This window comes from Dipodomys merriami, unplaced genomic scaffold, assembly GCF_024711535.1.
Source record: "Dipodomys merriami isolate MVZ:Mamm:240054 unplaced genomic scaffold, mDipMer1.0.p SCAF_32, whole genome shotgun sequence".
In the NCBI taxonomy this organism is placed as follows: Eukaryota; Metazoa; Chordata; class Mammalia; order Rodentia; family Heteromyidae; genus Dipodomys; species Dipodomys merriami.
In genome coordinates, this window is record NW_027204715.1 from 7,232,409 (window position 1) to 7,257,976 (window position 25,568).

General features: G+C 41.7%; 1 protein-coding gene across 5 annotated transcripts in view; it reads right to left on the reverse strand.

Annotated features, from left to right (window-relative positions):
* Window positions 1–25,568, reverse strand: part of Ctnnd2 (catenin delta 2) — a 795,501-nt gene that overhangs the window by 435,497 nt on the left and 334,436 nt on the right. The gene's annotated exons all lie outside the window — the stretch shown is intronic.

Consider the following 25,568-nt stretch of genomic DNA (forward strand, 5'->3'; position numbering starts at 1 on the left):
TTTCTCTGAGACTGGAAATCACTGAGGACCAGTGATGAGAGGATGACTTCTGAGCCTGTGGGGTCACTGTGGAAGTGGACAGACAGCGATAAAGAGGGATAAAGGCGATGACTGACAGAGGAGTCAGAGGATTAGCTGTGCTCTGGATCCTCTTGATACCAGAACCAACGAGGCTCATGATCTGAAAAGACAGTGGGATAAAAAAGGATAGTCACATGAAGCCTGAGTTTCACTCAGAGCATCTGGAAGCACGAATGGCCATTTCTAGACCAAAAGATGGCTGGGACAGGAAGAGCAGATTTCAGGTGGGTGAGTCAAGCACCACTTTTGGGTGCTATGAATATAAAGTGCCCGTGAGACCTGATGGACACAGGAATTAGAAGCTGGGGAGAACTCTGGAAAATTCTGGGCTGGAGACAGTTATGTGGCAATTGGCAGGAAGCAAATGGCATTGGAAGCTGGCATGGGCCCAAGTGGTAGAACTGCTTCATTTTCACTGCCCAGGGTTTTCAAAAAAGAGGAGCTATGCACCTTTAGATAGCGCACATGGCCTCGCTTCCTATGCCATGTCCCTCTTTTGCTTTATTCCACGTTCTCCTTCACTCACAGATATGGTTCTCAAGCGGTGCAGGGGCCTTGGTTTTATGGGTCAGGGATGCATGCCCGTGGCAGAGTGTGTTCACAAGCTCTGGCAAATGTGTACGTTATTTCAGGAACAGACAGTGGAAGGTGCTCAGCACAGGTTAAAGACAAATCCACTTCCTGGAGCTAGACTAGATGATTATAAACTGAAACAGGAAGTAGAAGGAAGAAAGATTCTCAAGGGAGCTCCTGCTGCAGGAAAGGGAAACTGGATTGAGGATGCAATTGCCTTTAGGAGGAGAAATTGACAATGGTCACTTAACATAGGGACACAGAGATTAACACTCTGATGAGTCAACATGGTAGCACACATTGCTGGGTGTTCTATAGCAGCCCTTTTCAGACAGACTTTCCAGCTGCAATTCTGCCAGAGCCTCAAAGCAAGAGTAGCCAAACTGATGACTACTCAGTGTTCCACAGTACACCAAGTTATTTCCAACTCCTTGGCTTAAGTCCTCTTCCTTGTACCTTTTATATTTCATTCAGCCTTTGGACTCTGCCTTGAGATAGAAAGAGCTAACCAAGGGTTTCCTTCTGTAACCTCCAACTACAACTTCATCCAAGCTAAAGATTGAGTTATATTCCATTCCATACAGTTTGCTAGGACCAAATCTGCCCTATATATAGTTCACTTATAATCCAAGTCTTAGCCTGACACATACACAAGAGCTGAGTGCACGTCTATTACACTTGATGTCACACAATGTCTAAAAACAGAGAAATGACATATGAAAGGGTCGCTTTGTCATGGGCATGTGATGTACACAAAGGCAACCAGAATTCAGTCTCTTGGAAATGGGGCACCTATACACTCCAGACTGCAGACCACAGGGCACTAGGTCGACCAGAACACCTACTTTCACCCTTACGCTTGATTTGGTTTTGACTTTGATTTCATGTTCACAAAGCAATCTTTAGATTAAGAATTTAGTTTTTAATAACAAAGGCACTACATAATGAGTACTTTTTTTTTTTATTGAAGAGAGACCTTTAGTCACAGAATAGCCTGTCTAGTGCTCAAGAACATTTAAAACATGAGCTATGTTTTAAAAATTAAAATTAAAAAAGCTAAAAGCTAGTTTTTGCCTTTTGATTAGGATTCAACCACATTCAATTGCTATTTAGTAAGTGACTAAAATGAGCTTGACCAACCTTGTCTATCTTAGAATATTCCGACCGCTGCATACGAAACAGCAGGTCTGACTCCATTTGAGACTCTGTATAATCCAAGATGCACAAAAGAACACCTCAACAATGAGCATCCTCTAGAGGAATGAGAGAAGAGGGGCCATGGGCAAGGCTAGAATGATGGCCAATTCCAGGACGGGCAGGGCACAAATCATAGTGACAGCTAACTGTTTGCTGGATATAGGCAAATGACAGAGTCCCTATAGTTTTTATATATTATCCAATGTAATTCCCACAGAATCTATAAAAGACACACACATCTTTAACTGTGCTACAGAGAGCAAGAAATGGTCAGTCTGATAGGGTAAACAACATGGGCAAACTGGAGTCGAAGATGGATCTAAGATTTAAAGTCAGAACTGTCTCCCCACTGTGATTTTAACCATTACCTTGTCATTTACTGAGCAAATTCCATGGGTGAGCTACTTTAGCCTTCAAAAATAATGCTATCTGTTACATTCTATTATTTTAACTATTCCAAGGTAGAATGACAGAAGGTTTCCATCTGTATATGAGGTAAGGTTGAACTCACTCACAAGACAAATAAAACCCATTCTTTTTGTGAAAATGAAGCAGAGTCTAGTTAAAATGTCAGTAAACCAAATGGGGCAGTTGAAGAGCACCATGAATGGAATGTGGGAATGGGGCCTTACTAGCCTCCACTTAGACATCTAGTTCTGGCCCCAGAACTTACCTGAACCTTCTCTGTGAGGGGGAAGGGTGGAAACTGAAACACTCTCAACTTTTCTCCCCTTCCTGAGAGAGTAGAAAAAGTCAACTGGAACAATATTCAGGAATTACCCCCCCACCTCTGGAAATCATCCTAATAATAGGTTCGGTGGTAGATACCAAAAATCAGGAATGGTGGCAGAACATTCTAAAACATCAAAATTTCTCCACAGCATCAACTATTTCATGATTTCTAGAACTGATTTAACAAAAAACCATGAGAGAAATAAAAACATATTTAAAATTTTATTGGAGCAAAACTCAAAGTGAAATATCATATAACAGTTAGCACAAACCATCTTCCTCATAGTTGGAAAGATAGTATTTTTATTTAAAAATTTTCATTAGCATACGTTCATTATACAATGGTTTTCACACTGATATTACATATACACATATATTTATATAAATATATATTTATAAGTATATTTATACATTTATATGTAAATAAATATGTATATGTAGATATAAAACATAGATCAGATATACCACCTATTGCCTGTATTACTTTTGTTTGTGTGTGTTGTTACCGGGACTTGAACTCAGGGCCTGGGAATTGTCTCTGAGCTTTTTTCACTCAAGGCTAGCACTCTACCACTTGAGCCACACCTCCACTTCTGGCTTTTACCTGGCCAATTGGAGATAAGAGTTTCACAGATTTTCCTGATTGGGCTGGCTTCAGATCTCAGCCTTCTGAGTAATTAGGATTACAGGCATGAGGCACCAGCGCCTAGCAAAATTGCTCAATTCTGTTTACATCCAAATTTATGTCCACATAAAACAACTCTCATAACAATATGAAACAATTTAAATATCGTATTCAGTTTTACATACATCAGTAAGATTTTATTTTCCTTATTGAAATATCCATAATATTAAATAGAAGACATAAGTGGCAACGTTGGAAGTAAATAAAAATACATAAATGGATGTAGAGCATTTATTTGAATTTCTTCTTTACTATTTTTATTTTATAAAATGCAAAACTAGGACTCTCTTGCTTATTCTGCATTTCATTGTGCGATGTTCTAACATATCCACAAACACACAGTGAACACAGAAAGAATAGAAATTCTCTGTAAACATGTTCTATTTTAGAAACAAACTACTATTTTTACTGTAGTTGAAACATCTGATCATACCATCAGCTATGGTCTTATTATTTGCCTTTTCTATTGCACATGGTCTAAAAAGCTTATTAACTGGGAAAATACTGACCTAGTCAATAGTTCTTAAATTTTACTTGACTTTTCACCATCTTTGAATCACCAATTAATTATATTACTTTTTTTGGTGGCATAGGAGTTTGGATTTAAGGCCATGTAATTCCATGAACCTTCTTGCTTGAGGCCTTAGGTTTTTGTTTGAGACTGGCCTCAGATTGCAATATTACTATCTAGGGCTTCCTGGATAGTTGGGATCGCAGAAGGTAGAAAACACAGAAAGGTGATCTTTGTGCCACGGCTGGCCTAAAACTATAGGTCTCCCGATCTCTACCTCACAAGTAGATGGGATTATGGAAATCAGCTGATGCAACCAGCATTTCATACATTCTGAGAAAAATGTTTTAAAAGTAATACACATTTTTTTCATCTTGTCTACTTGTAAGCAACATTGTCGTTGAAATTATAGATCTATTATGTTTTTGTGGGTTTTTTTTGGGGGGGGGTTGTTTTTTTTGAAGGTCCTGGGGCTTGAACTCTGGGCCTGGATGCTATCCTTGAGCTTCTTTTTGCTCTAGGTTAGCACTCGACCACACGAGCCACAGCACCACTTCTGGCTTTTTCCGACTAGTCTATTGGAGATAAGAGTCTCACAGACTTTTCTGCCCAGGCTGGCTTTGAACCACAATCCTCAGATCTCAGTCTCCTGACTAGTTAGGATTACCTGTATGAGCCACCGGTGCCTGGCATATATGTTTTTTTTTAAATACCCACTAACATAAATACTTGTTAAAATGAAGATGTTCAACCAGGAACCCCGGGGCTACCTCCTGTTCTCGCATTGCATTGCCATTCCGGAGCCAAGTCTGCCTTGCTATGCCGAGTTCTCTTTTACAAAGCTGACCAAGAACAGGATGCCTCAACATGAGGTTTCATTTCATGCTTCCACTTTTTTGAATTGGCCATTAACTTGAACTTTTCCACGGTTAGCTTCTTAAGCAGCTTTGATGGAAATAAGGTTGATTTTTTTTAATATCATAGGATAAAATCGGTATTTTTTTGTGGTATAAAGTTTTGTGAATTTGATGCCTATGTGGTTCACATACCTAATAGTGTTCAAAGGATGGAAGACATTTCTATCACCTCAAACATCTCCTCCTGAGCTTCTGGTCCGTTCCACAGCTCTGTCAATCACCAATTGGCTACCGTTATTACAGTATGATCCTGAGAGAAGGTTATGGAAAAAGTCATATACTAATCTTCTCCAACTGGATTTTCCCTTTCGACTATTGATGATAAGATTCTCTGGAGTTGTGTGTGTCCATAGTTTATCCTCTCTTCTTGCTAAGCAGTATGGAAGCCTGCTGAGAAGCAGTTGGATTGTTTGCAGCTCTGAGATTGCACATGGAGTAAGTGCAGAGTTGGTGTGAACACACATGCTTATTTCTCTAGAATAAACACTCAGATGTCAGCTTCTGGGACACATAGTGAGTATTTGTTTATAAGACACAGCCACACTGTCTCTGGTTCTATAGAGCCTTGCTTTCCCTCCTGCAAAGAATCAGAGTTCTGGTTGCTTTGTAGTCATGCCAGAAGCTGGCATTGCTTTTTGCTGTTGTTGTTTTAAATTTGGTCCAGTGACCTCCTGGCAGGTGTATTGCTCCAGTACTCAATGAGAAGAAATGTCTTTCCCAGTGCTTACTGGCCATCTATATATCCTTTTTGGTGGAATGTCTGTTCAAATACTATGTCAAACCTTCCATTTTCAAGAGGTCCTTCTTGATTCTATTCCTAGATAACATTTACAGGACATAAAAATAGGCCTGGCTTTGATAGTTATATTGAATTCCTTACTCTTGTCACAGCAGTTTCCTTTCAGAAACGTAACAAATATGATGTGAGAATCATGGAATAGGAATAAACATGTGAATAGAGGAAGTTTTTTTTCAACACAGTTTTTACTTACTTAGAGTGAAAAGAATCAATGGGTTGAGAGAAGCATTAGGATAGTGGAACAGAATATGCCAAGATGAGCCAAGTTAATGAGTAAGAATGTGCTGATTGGCATACAGATGTCCATATCTCTTCTGCATTTGCATACGCTTATTCTCTGTGCTTGCTCATTGAGGTGTCCTAATGCACACTCGGCTGTCATTCATTTTATTTATAATCTTTTAAAAGCTAGATTTGTTATTAGGAAGGCATTTTTATCATCTGCAGGCACAGCTGTGTGTGAAATGAGAGCTTAGTGAATGCATACAAGGCAAATTTCGTTCTAGGTCTATTGTGTTTATTCCAACAACTCATGTTTCCACCTGCTCTGGTAATAGTTCAGATACATATTCTAGAAGGTCTGTGACTATCCCAGGATCAGATCCAGCCCTCAATGGAGGACTATGAAAGCCAGTGTGTATTCATGTAAGGGAAATCTCAAGATGAAGTACAATGTAAACTTCCCAGAATCTCTTTCGAGACTTTTGAACATTTTGAACATTTGACTTTTTTTTTTTGCTACTCAAATCTGTCAGCATTTTTCAGAACTCTGGTAAATGAAATTTTCAATGTTTTAAAATATGAAACAACAATTACATACACATTTTTGAAGCCAGCTATTAAGTCAAAGAATCAAAAAAAATGATTCCTGAGTATCTTATCTACCAGAAAAGATCATATATTTTTAGAAACATGTTTTTATCACTTACATGTTATGGATGAAAGACAAAACATTGACTGAAACACAAATTTACTTTCTATAACTTTAATTTGCCTCACAACATTTAAAAGTAAATGCAGATTTATTACACATTTAGTCTTTGGCAAACATGAGGTCGGCACTATGTTAAAGACCTAAATGATCTACAAAATGCCAGCCAGATTTAATGAGAATCAATTAAATAGTATTGGCCCATTTCGTTTTGAATTTTATATTCTAATTTTTGTACCAGACAACAAATATTGACTTTAGGAAGGCAACACACCAAAGGAATATCAATTATTCAGACAGACAGCAAAACAGACAGAAAGACTCACCCCTTTTAGGACAGAAAAACACACACACAAATACACACACAGCAGGACAGACACACATTTACACATACACACTTACATTGATACACACATGTGCACACCCAAGAACAGAAAGACAGAAACTTATATACTCATTAAAACAAACAGATACACATATACACACTCATCTGTACATACACACATGCACAGATACACAGACCCACATTCGCCTAGATTCACATCTGCACCAGATTAGACACACCTTCAGCAGGAAGGTAGACAAACAGACAGACACACACACGCACACACACACTCACACACATTCACTAGCACAGAAGCAAAAACATGGGAAAACACATAAATACATGGAGAGACAAACATACATTGTCCTAGACAGACACACAGACACACACACATACTCACTCACTCACTCACCTGTATACACACACACACACACACACACACACACACACACACACACACACAGAGGTTATATTTTAATTATGTTTTCATAATTGAATCTATATAATTTTCAAATGAAAATAAACACATCAGGATACATAACTATAGTTTGTCCAGAGCTTCAAATTTCTTCCTTGAATAACTGTCCTTGGAATAATATATGCAAAAAGTATTTGTTAAAATAAAATCTTGGGGCTATGACGGGAGCTGTAACTATACCAAGACATCAAAAAGTAAGATGAATACAACTTGCAAGTCCCAACTTTTTGAAAAGGTAGAAAGAGTGAACATTTAGGTCAAGGTGAAAAACCCCACAGCACCTACAATTTCCACCATGCTTATCAGCGCTGTCTAGGATCCAGCTTTCTTCCTCCAAGGCTGCTTCCCCCGGGGGACCCCTGGCCATTTTCGAACTCTCTTGGGGAGGCCTTCGTATGAGGTTAATGACAGGATTAAGGCTGATAAATGGAATGGCTCATTTGTGGTAAGAAGTGCACAGGTAACCAGCACGTGCTGGGCACTAGGCTCTGAGCTTCCCACACATCAGCCCACCATTCCCTTAAGTACACTAGAGGGCAGATGCCTTTGCCACATCTCCATTTTATGTTTGAGCAAATGAAAGCAAAAGTCAGTGATATCACACATTCAGTATCCAGAGCTAGGAGAGGGCAGACCTGGGGTTCCAAACTAGTATGTCTTCAGAGTCCAAAATCTCAATCGTAAAGCTTCCTGGGAAATCAGAAGCAGGGAGCACCGAGGCCTGGCCTGGATGATCTAGGAAGACCCGAGGCTCCCTAGTGCAGAGCACGCCCACCCCTCTGCAAACTACCCCGCCCCTGTCAGAGCGGGAGTCCTTGAAGCAGTTATTCATGCCAAAATGGAAGGATGCAAAAGTGACAAGTCTGCTTTCCAAACAGAACTCAGTCAGTGTAACATATTTGAGATAGAATCCAGCGACTCAGCAACTATGTGTGACGCTTCCCTTCTAATTACCATCGAACATTTGGTTCTGTAGACACTCTTGCTGTCACGAAACCACCACGATTTCATGCATGAAAACTCACTTAGTAAAAATATTTTCAAATAGAACAAGGACAGCTGTCAAAGATGATCATAACCTTTGCAGTGTGAAGTATCAGGAAGGAAGCTACTGGTGTTACCACGTGTGCCACGGAAATCTCGTGGAGATATCTGGATGCTTGTGTTAAAACTCGAAACGCATCTGCAGCCTTGCACACAGCCTGTGCATCTTGTACACGGCTGACACCCCACACGACCATGTGCTTTCACAGGTGGGACAGAAAAGTGGGATTGTTTAAAGTGGGATTTTTAATAGCCTTTTCTCAAGAAACATCATCAAAGCTTAAAGAGGTGAAAATCTTGGCCTGTATTACTGCCATGCAGTGAACAAGCTGTATAGCATGCTGTGTATGACTCACTGCTTGGGCATTGGTTCTAGGAAAGAGAGATTCAATGGTGTGGGTATGTTTTACACGTGTGTATATGTATGCATAAATATCAGAAAATGTATATATAGGAGGTGTTGTGTGTACATGTATATTTAGGCATCTATATCTGTGTGTATGTGTATGTGTATATATATATATATAAATATATACTTGTGCACACACACACACACATATATATGATCTGAGTTGATTTTCACATATCTATATGCCTATATGTATAATTATATCTAGATTTACTTTCTTCTACTACCCATTCTTCTTTGTGAAACAAGAAAGACACTAATATAAAGTTAGCAAAATAAGAATAAGTAAGTAAGTATATTATTCATACAGTTCCTCTTAGAATCATTGAGTGTGATTTAATGTAGGTGGTTGGTTCTAGAGCCTTGGACCAGTTGCTTCAATGATCACACTCCAGAAAACAGAGGGCCTGGGTTCAAACAGCACTGGCGGCTTTCAGGCCATCTGCAGAGTTCTTGGGCTTCTGCTCTCAGCAATGACGGAGGTGCAGGGGTGACGTGGGCTGGCTCCACATCATCAAGCAACCCCAGCCCCACTTTGCTAGGCTGCATGTTGGCTAGCCTACCCAGAAGAGTTCACTAGGAATTCAAGGTCAAAGCGGATAGGAAAACCTCTCATCGTTTTTTGGGGTTTTTTTGGCCATCTTGGGGTTTGAACTCTGAACTCCATTTGCTCAAGGCTAACACGTTCTGATCTTGAAGGTTCCATTATGCCGCTCATTTTTGTTATTTAATTCCTTAAAGGGACACATTAGCCTTTTAAACACATTGTGATCTTCTAGAGAATTGCCACTTAATTCAGTATACATCTGTGCAAAGCACTGGCAAGCACACTACTGCACAATGTGTAACTTATGTATTAAAGCAAATCTCTGACCAGAGTCACGGCCTTCCTTCCTTAGCTCCTACGTCGTTCCCTCAAAGCACTCACAGTAATGGAACGCCATTAAACAAAATTGTATGTTTTCAAAATTTATTTTATCAGAATCATTGCATTTTTACTTAGTGTTTTATTAAAGAAGGGCAAATCATTAAGAAATAATTTTAATTTCGCTCTACTCATTTTCAGCAAAGATATTCAGTATATAGAAATGTAAAGGACCTAAGAGAATTGAATCGGGGATAAATATAAATATGTAGTTGGGGTAATTTAAATTTATGAACGTGTCAACTAAAATGTAAATGTTATGTTTTAAATAATATTAAATTATATACCATAAATATACTTCAAATCTAAATTTTAATATAGATATCATTGAAGAGTTGTCAAGTATGCAGTTGTGAATAGCATTTTTGTGGAAAATATGGTAGAAGGTGGGCTTAAAGAAAATTATCTAATCAACGGATTATCAACTCAAAGCTTATACTTCAAGACAAAAACAAAAATCTGTTTGTGGTCCTTAGGAATATGTTTGTTTTCAGCAGGCTGTGGTTGGTCGAGCCTGTAATCCTAGATACCGGAGAGGAAGCCATAGATCGGGGTTGAGTGCAGTCAAGGCAAGACCGTTTGTGTGGCTCCTTCCCACACATGTCCAGTGTCCAGTGCAGAACTTGCTTCTGTCATCCGAGCAATGGGAGAAGCTCAAGTATAGTTAAGCCTAGTCCTGGCACAAAGCAAGACTCCACTTAAAAAGGAAAAAATCATATTAAGTAAAGCCAGACCCAAAGAAACATAGGTACCATGGTTTCCCTTATTTGCAATAATTAGTATACGTCTAGGATAATCGTATCAGATAAGCAGAACAGCTCAATAGCTATGTACATATAAGCATATAAGATGATGCTAAATGAAATGAACTCTGAGACATGGACCCAGAGGGTTTTCTTTGTTGTTGTTGTGTTTAATTTGGTACCCTGGCATTGTATATATGTTTATTCGAATTAGGGAAGGGAAGGGGAACAGCAGAAAGGTGAGACAAAGGACAAGGGGGAACCAATGCAACAGTGATACTCACAAGACAATATGTTGGCAATGATCTGTACAACTTGGGTAGTATAGGTTAGAGAGAAAGTAGGAGAAAAATGAGGGAAGGGGTAACAAGTTTGACAAGAAATGTACTTGTTATCTTACTTATGTAACTGTAACCCCTCTGTACATCACCTTGACAATAAAAAATACACACATACACACACACACACACACACACACACACACACAAAACAAAACAAAACCAATAGATCTCCTGCTCAGCAAGCACAAGGCTCTGAGTTCAATTCCTGGTAGGAAGTGGTAAATCTTCATAATATCCTGACAAACAAGATTCTACACCTTCTAGTAGATAATTCCCACAATTATTTTTAAAAGATTAAATAATGGGCTGGGAAGGTGGCTCAGTGGTAGAGTGCTTGCCTTGCATGCATGAGGCCCTGGGTTCGATTCCTCAGCACCACATAAGCAGAAAAAGCTGGAAGTGGCACTGTGGCTCAAGTGGTCCAGTGCTAGCCTTGAGCTGAAGAGCTGCGGGACAGCGACAGGCCCAGAGTTCAAGCCCCAAGACCAGCAAAAAAGAAAAAGAAAAAAAAAGATTTAATGACTATGACCATGAGAATATTTGACTTAAAATGGAGGTAGTGTGTTATCATATGGTTACAGAAACCTCTGGAAACAAACTCTTTTTTGAAACTCAGTTTTATTGGGAGACAGTAAGGGATTCCTTGTATTTTCAGAGACAGAAAAAAACGCTGGGATATAAATAGCTATTATTTTGTGGTTCACATCAAATATGTGCATGTGGTATTTAAAAGGAAAGAACTGACATGAAATAAACACAAATAATTTTCAAAGAGGTGCTGCCCCCTCTCGGCTGCCCTGGAAAAGCATGCGCTTACGTTGCAGTCAGCTACGCCAGTGAGATCCGCTGGACAGGGAGGAGAGGAGAATAATAAGCAATCCCATCACATTAGCATTTCTTACTTGGATGTCTCCCACCCTTCTCCATAGATTTCAGAAAAAGCTCAATGATAGGAAGTAATTTTTTCCAGTGTGAGTACAGCAATGGAAAAGATCCATTTCCGAAATGGGGAAAGGTTCCATGTTCTGTTGAAGTCAGAGATAGATACTAGTGCTATGCCTCACTTCAAGGAAGGCGATAAAAAGTAATTTTTACTGTATAGAAGGAAAGACCAGGAAAGATCCCTTATATGCTTTGCTCCCACATTCTCCAGTAGGACTCAAAGTTTCACTTCATCATTGATTATCCACATTCACGAACATCCCTTTGCCAACTCCACTCTCTCTACACGAGGGACCATGTTTCTCTTTCTCAGACTGACACACTTTTTGAACAATTCAATGCTATTGCTAATGCATCCGTTTGCTAGTGGGTTGAAGATCAGATGTCACCTAAGAAAATTTACTGACTGTAAATACTATAGTTTCTGTCAGAACAATAATTACAATAAAATTAGGTTCTACAACTCTGCCCCCCACCACTTATCTTGAAAGTGCCTATAAATCTAGAGATAAGCACACAGTTAACTGAAATATAATTGAATCTATGGTGAACACAAATTGCATAATCCTTTAGAAAGTAAGTCAAAGCCTAATCAAATGAGTACTAGGAAATGGGTACTTACAAGAGGGCTGGGGACCAGGAGAAGAAGGGTAGAAGAATAATCAGAGAGGTGAGTAGAATGTAAGCGAGCATGTGTTTATACGTGCCACAGAACTGAGACGAGAAGGGAAGGAGAGGGTGGAAGGAGGGTGAAGAAGCACTGAATACATAAATTGCTGTGTGAACTGGCAAAGTGTTCAATACATAACCTAAAAAGTAAGACAAGTGAGGGGGTTGGGGGGGGTTGGATGAGAATGTTGATCAAGAGGCGCTGTATTCATAAACCGCTCTGTCTCATAAACCGCTCCTTCATAATTACCTAAAGGAACTAAAAAAAACTATTTTTAAAGAAACATCTGACCCTTAACTGGAAATTCTTATCTAAGTTCGAACTCAGAAAAATTATTTAGAACTTAGGGTACATTTATGGCACATGAGACATCATGGTAACTTTGTGGCAAATTAGTTAAGAATTTAGGGTGAATTCACACGTGGTAAGTAGGAGTCCTACCGCTAGAACCGCCCATCGCCAGGTTCTGCTTGCCTTAGTCATTCTTCAGGTAGGCTCCATGTTTGTGTTGAAGGCTTCCCTAAGGATGCCACCCTCCTACCTAGGCCTTATGGAGCAAGGGCCACAGGTGTGTGCCACGGTGCTCAACTTGGTGGCTGAGATGGAGGGTCTCACCTTAAACTGCAATCCTCCTAGTCTCTGGCTTTAAGCTACGCAGGCCAGAGATGTGTAGCCCTTGCTATTCTTTTTTTTTTTTTTAGCATAATGATCAACATTCAGTGTTTATCAAAGAATGTAAAACACTAAACACAAATTACAAAAAAGTAATGATTTCACCTAAAAACCCTTCTTAGAGGATATTTCCTAGTATTTTTGAGATTCGCAGTCTTTTTTTCCCACTTCCTTAAAAGTTATCATTAATGTAGAAAACACGGATTTGGAGAGTGTCCAAAGTGCACCTGTGATGTAAAAGAATGGGACAGACGCAGGGAGCTGGAGGCGGGTTCCCAAGGACCCCAGCTCACAGCTTGAATGCAGCATCTTTGATGCACGGGTCACAGCGTAGTCCAGACATAGACAGAGCCAGCCCTCCCTGCCAGGTCAGCAAGACAGCACTTTTTGGACCTATTGGTCCTTTAAGAGAGGCCTCACAGCCAAGGGCAGGGAAGTCTGGGGGGGGAGGGGGAAAGGGAAGGGGGAGAGGGGGTGGAGGGGGGTGGGGGCAGGACTTACACCTCTGTGCTTCGGCTACTTCCATCCTGCCCCTGGCAGATCAAATCTTCAAGCTCAGCCCTTGAGACTTTCCCAACAGAAAGTCACTCCCGTCCTGACTCAAGCAGGAGAGGAGCTGCTAATCAGTGTGTGTGTGTGTGGGGGGGGCACATACCATGCCCATCTTCCCTCTACCCACCTCCCTTCCCCTCAATCTCCAGTCTTGTTCCAGTGAGCCTGAAGCTACTTTTCTCCCCCTCCCCACCCCCCAAAGAAACTGGACAGCCTGTAGCATCTTGTTGTTTTCTACCCTATTATCTCAAATTATTTCCCCGCCTCATATCCCTTCCTCATTTCCTCTTTTAATAGCTTCATCGTGGTTCTTCTGAATGGAACTACATTAAATACAGACGAACATAGTTCCTAAATAGAGTTGTCTTCTCGTTTACCAGGTCAACAATAGTGGCAACCAGGATTCTGCCAAGGCTACTTTTTAAGTTGATCGCTCTTGTGAGGCGTGCGGGTGAAGCTCAGGCCATTCAGGAATAAACAGGGAGGTGGATGGCGGGCCAGGTCCAGACCTCGCTGTGTTGCCAGGCTGACGGCACCGCCAGATCACAGTAGAGCTGCGGCACTCAGAAAACCTCAGGTTTCCATCCTAGGGAGGATTTGGGTCAAGAGCATTTACAAGATGTGTTCATGGGACTGGCACGGTGAAGCCTGCTGCAGGCAGAGTTCATACCAAGGACTGACCGTGACGCGCAGCACGGATTCAATCGTATTCCGTCAGAAAATGGATGCAGGGGTTTCACAGACTTTCCTCCTATGGTAGGAATTTGGATGAAATACTAGACAGTTTATGATAAACATGGAGAAGCTCATTGCCATCAGGAGAGGCAAAGAATTCTCTCCTGTTGTCAGTGAACTATGCCTCTATGCACAGACACATTCCCGGAGCCCTTTGTCTAGTGTTTGAGAGTTCAGAACTTATTTTCCCATAGAAATGGCAACATCCATGCCACGTTCTGCTCCTAAGATCACTGTGGTTTCTGAGAGCATTGTTTGGACCACACCCGTCAGTGATGTGACAAGGGTTGGGGACCGCTGATGACGCAGCTACACTAGAACCAAAGAGCAAAGCCATCCTGAAGTCCCGGGTCTTGACTGCTTCATGCAGGCTGAGAGTTGCGCCAGGAACTCTGCATCCCTATCTCATTTAGCCTTCGAAGTACAGTCAGGGTTACAGAGTGCAAAGTTAGTACACCAAGGCACAGAGAATTCTAGCCATTCGCTGAAGGACAGCGCCATTAGGATTTTGGGCTCACATACGTGCTGGTCTGGGAGTCTCCAAACTGGTAAAGCCAATGCCTTTGAAAAGAGCAAATCCACTCTCTGGAGCTCTAGTTGCATTCACTCATTTGAAATTCCATTTACTTTAGAATCTGGACCTGGGAACTTCCCATGCAAATGCAAACGACACTGCCCATTTCTGTATCAGTGACACTTCTGGGGGAAAAGGTGAGGTCTATTCACATGAAATTTATTCATTATGAAACTAAAAAGGTAGGAGACCTCTTAGGAGCTTTTTTTTTAGACAGTGATTCTTGATGCTTGAAGCCACCATAATTTTAATGTGTTTAAGAAATTTCCCATTTCCCAAATAAGAAAAATTAATGAGGTGACTGTATTAGCTTGTGGACAAGTGGGGGGTTTTTTGGTGATAAAATTCAATTATTTTTCAGCAAATCTGCACTCATCTTCCTCGTGGGGGTGGGCTTGTCTTTGGACGTGACCAGGTGACTTGATTCACCCAGCAGCAAGTAAGAGGATGCATGGTGGATCATCAGGTGTTTAGAAATCCATCCCCAGGAGAGCTAGAGTACCAATTCCAGCCCAGACAGCTGCCTGAATCAGCCATATCCAGCCAAGACCTGGTAAATCCAAGTTCATAAGAAATGCACACACAACTGTAAGTGTGCAAATAAATGCCTGGCAGGGTCCTTGCAGAGCTTTGGAGGTGGTTTCTCACACAATTCTGTTTCAGTGATAGATGACTAATACAAACGTTAACATTACAAATTGCCTCATTCTCTCCCTGCCTCCTCAAACACAGAGGCACGCGCCCATAAACAAGCAAACACACATCAGGGCTCCGCGTGGGCTCAGCCCTAGGCTTGACAACAAAACAGTAAAATGATGACTGGGAGCCCACACAGGCTGGGAACCACAGTCCCCAACTCTAATAATACCAGAGGATGTTTTGTTAGGCCTTGATTTGGTAATGGAATCAAATCTGGATTGTAACAAGCGACTACATGGCTCCCGGCTTCTGTCTAAGTCCATTGTTTGGAATAGTTGCGCTTTTCTTCAAAAAAGCTTCCATTGTAGCTGGGTGCTGGTGGCTCATGCCTGTATCCCCAGCTACTCAGACAGCTGAGACCTGAGGATCGTGGTTTGAAGCCAGCCTGGGCAGGAAAGTCAGTGTAACTTTCATCTCTATTTAACTACCAAAAAAGTCAGAAATGGACCTGTGGCTCAAGTGGTAGAACCCTAGTCTTGAGCACAAAAGCTCAGGGTCAGCACCCAGGCCCTAAGTTCAAGCCCCAGGACTGGCACACACACACAAAACACACTATGAATTGAAACACAATCGAAGAAAATTGCTTTCTGAAATAATGTAGGATGCCAGAAAATGGCAATCGCAAAGAGAACTTCTATGACCTTCTTCTGTGTAAGTGATCTCCCTGGAGTAAGGGACTCTGTCTTTTCTAGAAGCTTTCTTTCCTTTCAGCCAATGAGACACACACACACTTAATGCTATTACGGTGCCCTCTTGTATGTCAGAATGCTTTCCACTTCTTAAGGGTTTATTTATTTATCTAATTTTGAAACATATCTTCAACAGTGAGATGTTACTGCACAGACTTTGGATGTCTTAGAAGGACGAGAGAGAGGAAAATGAGTCCATACAGCTGGCCACTGTGTTAATAATGGCTGTGAACTGGTCAAAGACTTAACAGGATTTTTGTTGTTGTTGCTGTTGTTCAAATACAGTAGATGGCTCTTGAACACTCTCATCTCCTAAAAATTTGAATACATTAGGATGCAGGCTTCGTGAGATTCGGAGTCCTTCCCACAGCGCAGGCAGATCTTAAAACCCAACGATTATATTTCTTGTCTCGGATATAGAGATTTCCAGACTGCTAGAACTAGAAAAGGCTTCAGAAATCCTGTTACCCAGTACATCCTAAATTTTGTGAACTGTGAGTCCCTTTGAGGACTTACACAAATGGATGAAATAACTACCCAGACGATGTTTCAAGTCAAAAGTCAGTAAATACTTAAGGAGTTCAGACCCTCCTGAAACCCACTGATCCACGAACGCCTTTGACCTTCATGATCTCCACAACACGAGCTCTGACCTGGTCCACAATCTAGATGAGAACCCTGTCTCTTTTCTGTCTACTTTCCCACTGCTCTGCAGGTTATGATTACATGAAAGCACAGGCTGGATGTGAGACGGCTGCTGTTTATCGGCCTGCTTTGGGGGTTGTTTCAGAATCTTATCGAACTAAGAGAGAAGCTTACTGAACTTCAATGAGTCTATTACACGGATCCACAATGGTTCATATTTTGGTCACTTTGTATAATCCAGGAACTTCCCATCACCTTTCTGACTGAAGGACTTTAAAACAAATCCCAGGAGTAGCACTGTAGTATGGAGGACGCACCAGTAACCCTATGGATGAACACAAACCCCTCTCACCCTCCCCACCCACATTCAGAGTTTTTGCCTCAAAGGTTTTAATAAAATACTATGTTGGGATGAGAATCTTAAAGAAATCAGTATATTAATTTGTTTGCTACAACTCTTCAGGCTCTTTTATTTAATAGTACCCTCCTGAATTCTCTTTTAATTGATTAATTGTAAAAATAAGTTGTTTTTATTTCCTTCTTGAGGGATCTCCCACATTCTGAGTTTGGCTACTTAGTTCCTTCAGCTTCATCTTGTGGGTGCTCAAACATGTGACTGTTAGATGCAGGTGAAAATGACCAGGTGGCTCTATTCTGTTTTGTCTCAGAGGAGAGTAAGAACTGAGAATCACTTCACTCCATGGAGAGTTATATCAGTGGAAGGCAGGTTTTTATCTTCCAATCTGAAATCCCCCCTTCTTCTACAATATGAGTGTTTCCCCAGATTCCTTTCTCTACTGAGGCCTAGGCCTTTCCTGATAGATACTTGTCTCGGTGTATACGTTCCATTGCTGAAGAGCAGCATTGGAAAGAAATACATTCCAGACACTTCCCTGAAGATGATACAGGCAGAAGCATCTGGTGCAATCCCTAACCCACGGCCTGCTCTTAATTGTTAACAGAGAATTAAAATAGACCTCATTTTCCCCTCAAAATATCTGGATGCCAGTTATTAAATTACTAGGCCCTCAATCAAGACACCCAAACTATCTCATTACCTATCTCAATTTAAGCACAGGTGTGCTCTGTATGGTGAATGGAGTAAGATTACCTCTTCTAATTCATTGCTATAGATCGTGTCTGCTTCCATGGGGATTTTGCTTATTGGGTTCTCAGGAACAAATCAAGACAAATGAACAACTACAGCAAAAATACCGAGTTTAAGAGGAGGAGTACACTGAACACAATTTATCCAGGTAAAAATCATTATTTCAGGCAACTGAATAATTGTATGCATAGTACTTGGATTTGGACTCAGGACCTTATGTTTACTAGGTAGGTGCTCTGCCAGTTGAGCCATGCCTCCTGTCCCAATGAACACCTTATGATAAACCGAATATGTGGAAAGTGAACCTTTCACATATTAACTTTCAATATTTCCTATATTTGCATCTGGTGATAATGGATCACCAGTCTGCCATTATGTCATATGAGGTTATTACTCTAACAGTGCATATTCCAATACTAAACACAAGGCTGTGCATGATGTAGAAATATACATCATGTGGCTTGTATAAACCTGTAACTCAGAGTAGATTGCAACCTACTCTGAAGAACATACATAATTGACTTTTTAAAAAATTTTCTCAGGTACAATTTAAAAAACGCTGCTATTCAGAGCAAACTACAGAATATCATCCTTATTCTATAGACTCAACCATTGAACCTTCATAGACTTAATTACATTTGGCAGGACATAGGACATAGCTGACATGCCTATGTCAGCTGCCATCACTTCTTAATTTGGAATGAATCAGCAACCGCCTTCACATCGCTTTCACTGAATTTTCTTACTGTTTCACTTTTGTGCTTCTTGAATGTATTTCAAACCTTCTTGAAAACCGATACATCAATGGGATCACTTCATGTGGACAGAGCTTATCTGATGATTCATTTTTTCATTAAATGAATGCTAAAACAACATAGTTATTGTTTAGCAAATGCTAGAACACAAAGAAAAAGTGAAGAGGCAGTTCTTAACAGGCTCAAAAGTATCATTACTTCAAAATTTCCCCCATTCCTGGGAACTGCTCCAAATCAAGTCAGAAACTTTCAAGACTGACTCCCTCCTTACTGACCCAAGGAGAGTGAGAACACCTTTCTGGAACTATGTGTTCCTACAAGTCCATACCCCCTGCCATTGGACATGATTCTGTGGATTTGACCAATGACCACCCGAGCTGGCCCAGCAGACGCCACTAACGCTATGAGCTCTTCAGTCCCTGTAGCACAAACAAAAATCATCACTGGAGGCAAAATGCAACACGGGTACACGGCAATGGAACGAGCGCTTCTGGCCTCCCAGAATTCTTGCGTCTAAACTTTAATATTAATATGAAGATATGTGAGAAGTAGCAGATTACAAGGTAAGCCCCGTGAACAGGATGAATGCCTTATGGACCGAGGAAGCCACATTAGCCAACTCTCATGCGAGGATGAAGAAAGAAGGCAGCTGTCTATTAACCAGGAAGAGTTTACCAAGGGCCCAGCTGTGATTCACCCGACCCAGACTCCCAAGTCAAAACCCTAAGAAAGAAATGCCCTTTAAGCTACACAGATTAAATTTTGTTACCATTACCCAAACAATAACCATCATATTAATTATGTGATTCTATGCATTGGACACTTTTCCTCATTCCTGCTAGGGGCAAAATGTCTGTGCTAGTTCGTTGGTTTTGTTGTTGTTTGCTTGTGTTTTGTTTTTGTACTGGTCCTGGGACTAGAACTCAGAGCATAGGCTCTATCTATGAGCTTCTTCACACAAAGCTAGTGCTCTATCACTTTGAGCCACAGATCCACTTTGGGTTTTGGATGGTTTAACTGGAAACAGGAGTTTCATGGATTTGCCTGCCCTAGCTAGCTTTGAACTATGATCGTTAGATCTGCCTCCTGAGTAGCTAGAATTACAAGCACCTGGCTTGTCAGTGCTTTTTAATCCTTGTTCAAGAGATTAAGCTTTAGTCAATCATCCAACAGTCATTTTATCTTTGCTAGGCATTCAGATAATAGAGCATACTCTGTTAGATATAGCATAATCATGTCTCTTTGCAAAACCAGCAGCTCTGTGCAAGTTTATCAAGTTTAGATGAAGGTAGCTTTTGCCACAATGAGGCAAACTCTCTCTCTCTCTCTCTCTCTCTCTCTCTCTCTCTCTCTCTCTCTCTCTCTCTCTCTCTCTCTCTCTCTCTCTCTCTCTCTCTCTCTCTCTCTCTCTTTCTCTCTCTCTCCCCAAGCCAGAGAGGCCTGCAGGACATAATGAATTTCACAATTACAGTGGGCATTATCTTTTCTTTCTTATGCATGTTTGTACCTCCAAGATGTCTTGTACATAATCAGTGATTATTTATGGAACAGCTAAGAATACTACAAGGAAAAGGAGATCAAAAAACATCTAAACCTATATACTATCTCCTTACACCCTTTTCCTCTCTGGGTTTGGAGAGAGAACTGTTGAGAGAGTTGCACAGCACACTAATCATTCAGAGAAAAAAAAACCTCTTCCTGAATTATATGAAAGTGGTATTTCTATTTAAATAGATTTACTATTGCCTCATCCTAAAAGATAATTATAAAACCAGAGAAGATATAAACAAGGACATAGAAGAATCATTTTATTTAGAATAATGAACACTCTCTGGAAAGGAAACTAAATTTATAACTACTATTTTGTAACTTTTCCATGTGACTAAGAAGAAAGAAGACAGAGTCCTGAATTCTCCCAAGCTAGCCTCCACTTGCTCTGTGAGGTCAAATTCACTCTAGGACTGTGGGGGAAGTTCCACGAAGAACATAATGAGCGTGATTGAACTAATAGCGTTGCAAGTTCAATGGTAACTAATAATCACAAACACAAGAGAACTTATTTGTCTTAACACCTCCCAGGCTTCTCACTCCTTCAGGGTCACACCGACTGGGAATAAGGAACTCTTGCCCAATTGATGTACAGCTCTGCCTGTGCTCCGTGCTGAGGGTGGAGGATGGGTTTCCTCTTGTGGGTGCATTTCATAAATGCCTTAGAGGCTCTTCTGCAGAGTGCATCTATCTGGATGTCCAGTATCTAGCCATGCCACCTGGGAAACGCCTCTTTGTTGCCCCTGGATGCACCCACTAGCCAGCATTACCATGTACCAGCGATCCTACAGCCTTCTTTGCTGACGGTCCTGCTTTCTGCTGATATCTAGAGCAAACTCCTCTTCCAGAAAAACACAGAAGATGCCCACCCACTGGGCCCACACCTGGCTCCCGTTAACCCCTGTAGACTGAAGGAACATTTGCTCTCCTCTTACTCTCTGTTGCAACAGCCCACTTGAGCTAGCTCCCTGCCTGGAGGCTGGTATAGGCTGGAGAAATATTTCTGTGAAGAGTGGAGGCTTCTATAACAAACTAGGTCAGATGCTTTGGGAAGGCATCATGCAAACGCCTTAAATTACACATGAAACAAATGGCAAAGAAACAGTTAAGAAAACCTCTGTCTTCCAATGGCTTCCTAAGGAGCTCTACCTCCCTGCTCCCTTGGAAAACAAACAAAACTGGCATGGAGGCAGCTCAATGGCAGCTGCAGTTTGTAGAAAATAGACAGTGAGGGCATTTGGCGGCCATGGGCTCTGAGCAGCATGGTAAATCAATCCACTTAGAGACAGGGTCCTTAACAATAAACCAGCATGCTTGCTGTGTGCACACACACACCTATGGTTTTCTTTGGGAATCTTTTTTTTTTATCGTTTGATGGGACATCACTAGAGTGCTTCCTTTGTGTTGATCTCCTCTTTCCTCAAGTGCCAGTCAGAAAACAAGAGAAAAACAAAATGACACTGAGGCATGAAATAAAAAGCAAGAACTCTCTAAAATCTGGCCTCTCACACAAATTACCAGTCCACTTTTTTTCATGCATCTAAATGCTAGATGTATTATTCTACGTATCCACCTCATTTGCACTTCCATAATCTCCTGAAAAGTCATCTTAGGCCAGTTTCCAGGAAGGTGATTGATGAACTCAGAACAACACAGTCCACCAATTCTCGCCATCTTTCTGGAGTGCGGGTGCAAGGCTTTATCTTTCCTTGTTTCTGTATTGATTGGCTCTTCTTCCCATCTTCGTGGCTACTAAGTTTTCTTCTCCAGTGGTATCTCTTCATCGGCTCAACCCTAAGACCCATCGCTTCAGCTTCTTCCCTTCCTGGCCATGTGATGTCAGGTCACACAGCTCCAGGTGTAACAAAGGGATCTGTGTGACCACAGCCTCGGACACCGCATGTGGCTGCTGAAGGAGCTCAGTGGACAGGCTGATTTCTCTATGTACACAGTTGACTGGACTTGTCTGTAAAGGCCAAACCTGACTGGGGCCTTCACAAGGGAGAGCCAGTCAGGTGTATCAGTGAGTTGTAAGATGTATAAACACTACTCCAGTGAAGCTCTTTTCCTTGAATTCATGATATGAGGTGGGGGGGAGGGTAATATCAGAATATCAGAAATGACAAATCAGAAATGACAAGCATTGGAGAGCTTGGTTTGGTTTGTCTTTATGCCAGAAGACATATTACCTTTAATATTCACACAACCATCCAGGGGATATGAAGATGAAGAGACATGGAATGCATGTGCGATGTGAAGACTCTGGTTACTAAGATCATGATGCAGCGTTCCTGCTAAACCAGTAGATTTCAGGGGTTTCCCCCCACGTATCCACTTATGCAGATGTACTTATGTACACATGTATACACACACACAGGAACAGATGTGAGAGAGGATGCCTATGCCATGTGTTTGCTTACACGGATTATTTTACTATCTTTATTTATCCCCTAACATCATATACATGATCACAGTTATACATTTAAAGATGAAAAAGTGTTTTATAGACAAATAACTCAGATCAAGGGTTAACATGAGGCCAGCGCACCAAAAGCCCCCTGTGAAGGCAGCGTTGGTAATACCTTACCCGACAGGACTTCCTGAGACTACTCCAACAAGTCAAATTTTTCCCAAATACATTCCACAGCAGTGAACTTGGCTTCTGCCCCTTTGAGCATTACTTTAGCCAGCTCTGCTGTATCCACTGAGAGCACTGATAGTTCCCACTTCCTTCTCAACGCCCCCCAATCAGCAGTCAAGCACTGCCCCATTTCCACCATATAAAAACTATTAATTGACTCTGATTAGTTAATCAGTGGCCTTCTTTCTTCTCTCCCATCCCTGAACTACTCGGGGTCCTCGTCACTGTCCTTAGGGTTCATGCTGCAGGCTTCCACCTCACAGGGTGATTGCCTCATGCAGCTGCCAGTGATGTTCCTGTGTAATAAGGTCCTTCAGTGGCTCTGAAGCTTTTGATGCCACCTTGCTCCCTGATGAAGGCAGTTTGGGCTCCTGAGCAGGCAGTGACGGGAGCTCACCCCCCTCACGTTCTGCCTCCCACCTACAGGCAGCACCCATGGACTCCTCAGCTCTGTACTCTCCGTGACTGTGTGGTAATGGCCACAGCATGATGTCCACATGACACAGACACCTGTGTTTCTCCTTAGGAAAGGCCTAGCCGACTCCCAAGGATCCTGACTTTTCTAATGCGCTCCTTAATAAATTTTGGGCAGTAAAAGCTTCCCACTCTGTCTTTCCACAGGCCCAAAAACACCTGTTTTCAGTTGTTCAATAATCTTCTATTATATCTGCATTGAGAATTTCTGCTTCCTTGATATTACTTAACACAGTGGGCTCAAAGAAGGCATGACCAAATGCACAAACATGTCATGCTGTGCACCAATCTCATTATGAATTGGTGGGTATTCTAAATACGGTTATGAGTTAATGGGATAAAGCCACACATTTTCAAACTGATATGAAATGAATTGCGAAAGGTCTTCACCAATACTGACTTACTCACAATGTGTTACAACTATAGTTTGATCTAAATAAACTAGGTAGAAAAAAAAAACAACATCAGAATTCAAAGGAATTAGAATTCGGGTCATTTTGTGTTGTATCAGTCACATGTTCACAGTATGGTGGCATTAATCACGTAAAATATCCTGGTGCCTGGGAAAGCACCGTTCCTGGCGCTGCCTCCCCTCGGTTCTGAGCATTGCTGCTGTTTGGCCCCTCCTATTTCAGCCCTCCTGGGTTTCTGGCAGTATCCTTCTCTGACTTCTCTGTGCCTCCACCAGGTTGATGGCTTGGGGGGCCCTATGGCCCCTGGCCTTTCCTTCAGAAGTATCCCCTTCCCTCTAGGAGCCCCAGAACCGGGCAAACGATGCCAGCTAAAGCTTATCTGCTATGGCTCTCTGGTGACCGGCTCTGAAGATTAATATCTGGGAGTGATCTCTCATGCATCCATAAAGAGGAATGACTTTCTCAGAAAGCCACACTTCAAAGTTTAAAAAACAAGTAGATTTAACTTGCTAAATGTTTTGCTTAAGAAACAGAAAACAAGGCACCACTGCCCCATCAAAAAGGATCCCTGCTGAAGGAACGTCAAATTCGAGTTAATATGCAAGGTTAGTAAACATCTGCCACACTAAAGTACACAGAGGTCTATATTTGGATATTCGATGCCTCCCTGTTCTCACTGTGTCCCACCAACTTCAGAAGTGAATGTGGCATTGCACGGAAAACTCCCCTTTCCACATGCATTTCCAGCAGTTCACCAAGACCTCCCTTGCCTCACCTGAGCTTGCTTTCTTCCCGTGTTGGATTTCACACCTCTGTCCTAATCCTCATCACTTATCTGTGCATTACCTCCCTGAGCCAACCCACCACTGGCAGATCTGTATTCTCCCAGGTTAGAAACTGTTTTCATTATTATGTACATCTTCTACTCCTGTTAAAATCCCTGGTGTATAGTCTTCAGTATGTCAGAACTTACAGGACAACTGCTGGGAATAGAAAGGATTTGACACCACGTAAATGACTAGACTGGAAAGTAGCTGATGGTCTATCCTTCATCCTGACAATGGTTCCAGAACTCCAAAATAGTCGTCTCATAACATGGGCAATCAGTTACATTACCTCTGGAGAGTACAGTCATTTTCCCTCTCTGGCTAAGATCCTGGCTAATTTCAATGCTCAGCTTCCATCAAGCTGGGGGGTTGTGTGGAAGCAAAGATCTTGGAGCATATATAGCAGAAAGCCACCATTTGAAGTAGGCAGGTCCTGTGTTAATTGGAGGCTGTTCATTTTCCTACTGGGGACTCGGGAGATTACCAGGGTGAGCTCTCCCAGCGGTGGAGCAGATAGATGAGGAAAAACCGAACAGGTGCTTCACTCACCCACAGCTGGAAGAGCAGTGTCGTCACATGGATTGCCTTGGGTTAATTTTAGCCAGATTACATGTATGGAGAAGCATGGGAATGCTCTAAGCCTGAGATTACAATGGGTTTGAAAGATACTGCAATAATTTTAGATAGTTTTCTACAAAGCAGGGGTAGAGGCAGAGAGGGGCAAAGAGGTGCTAGAAATGGTTGCGACCTCTGGAAACCTGTGACTAGAAACCGGCATTGTCTTTAGTTAAGCATAATCTGAACTGCACTGTGGGAGAGCCTGAGGCTCAAGCCAAGAGTAAGACAGGCCTCGCGGCAAACTGTGCTACCTGCACTGGTCTTGACCAGGGTATAGGATACAGTGAGCACCATAAAGAAATGGCCAGGGCATTC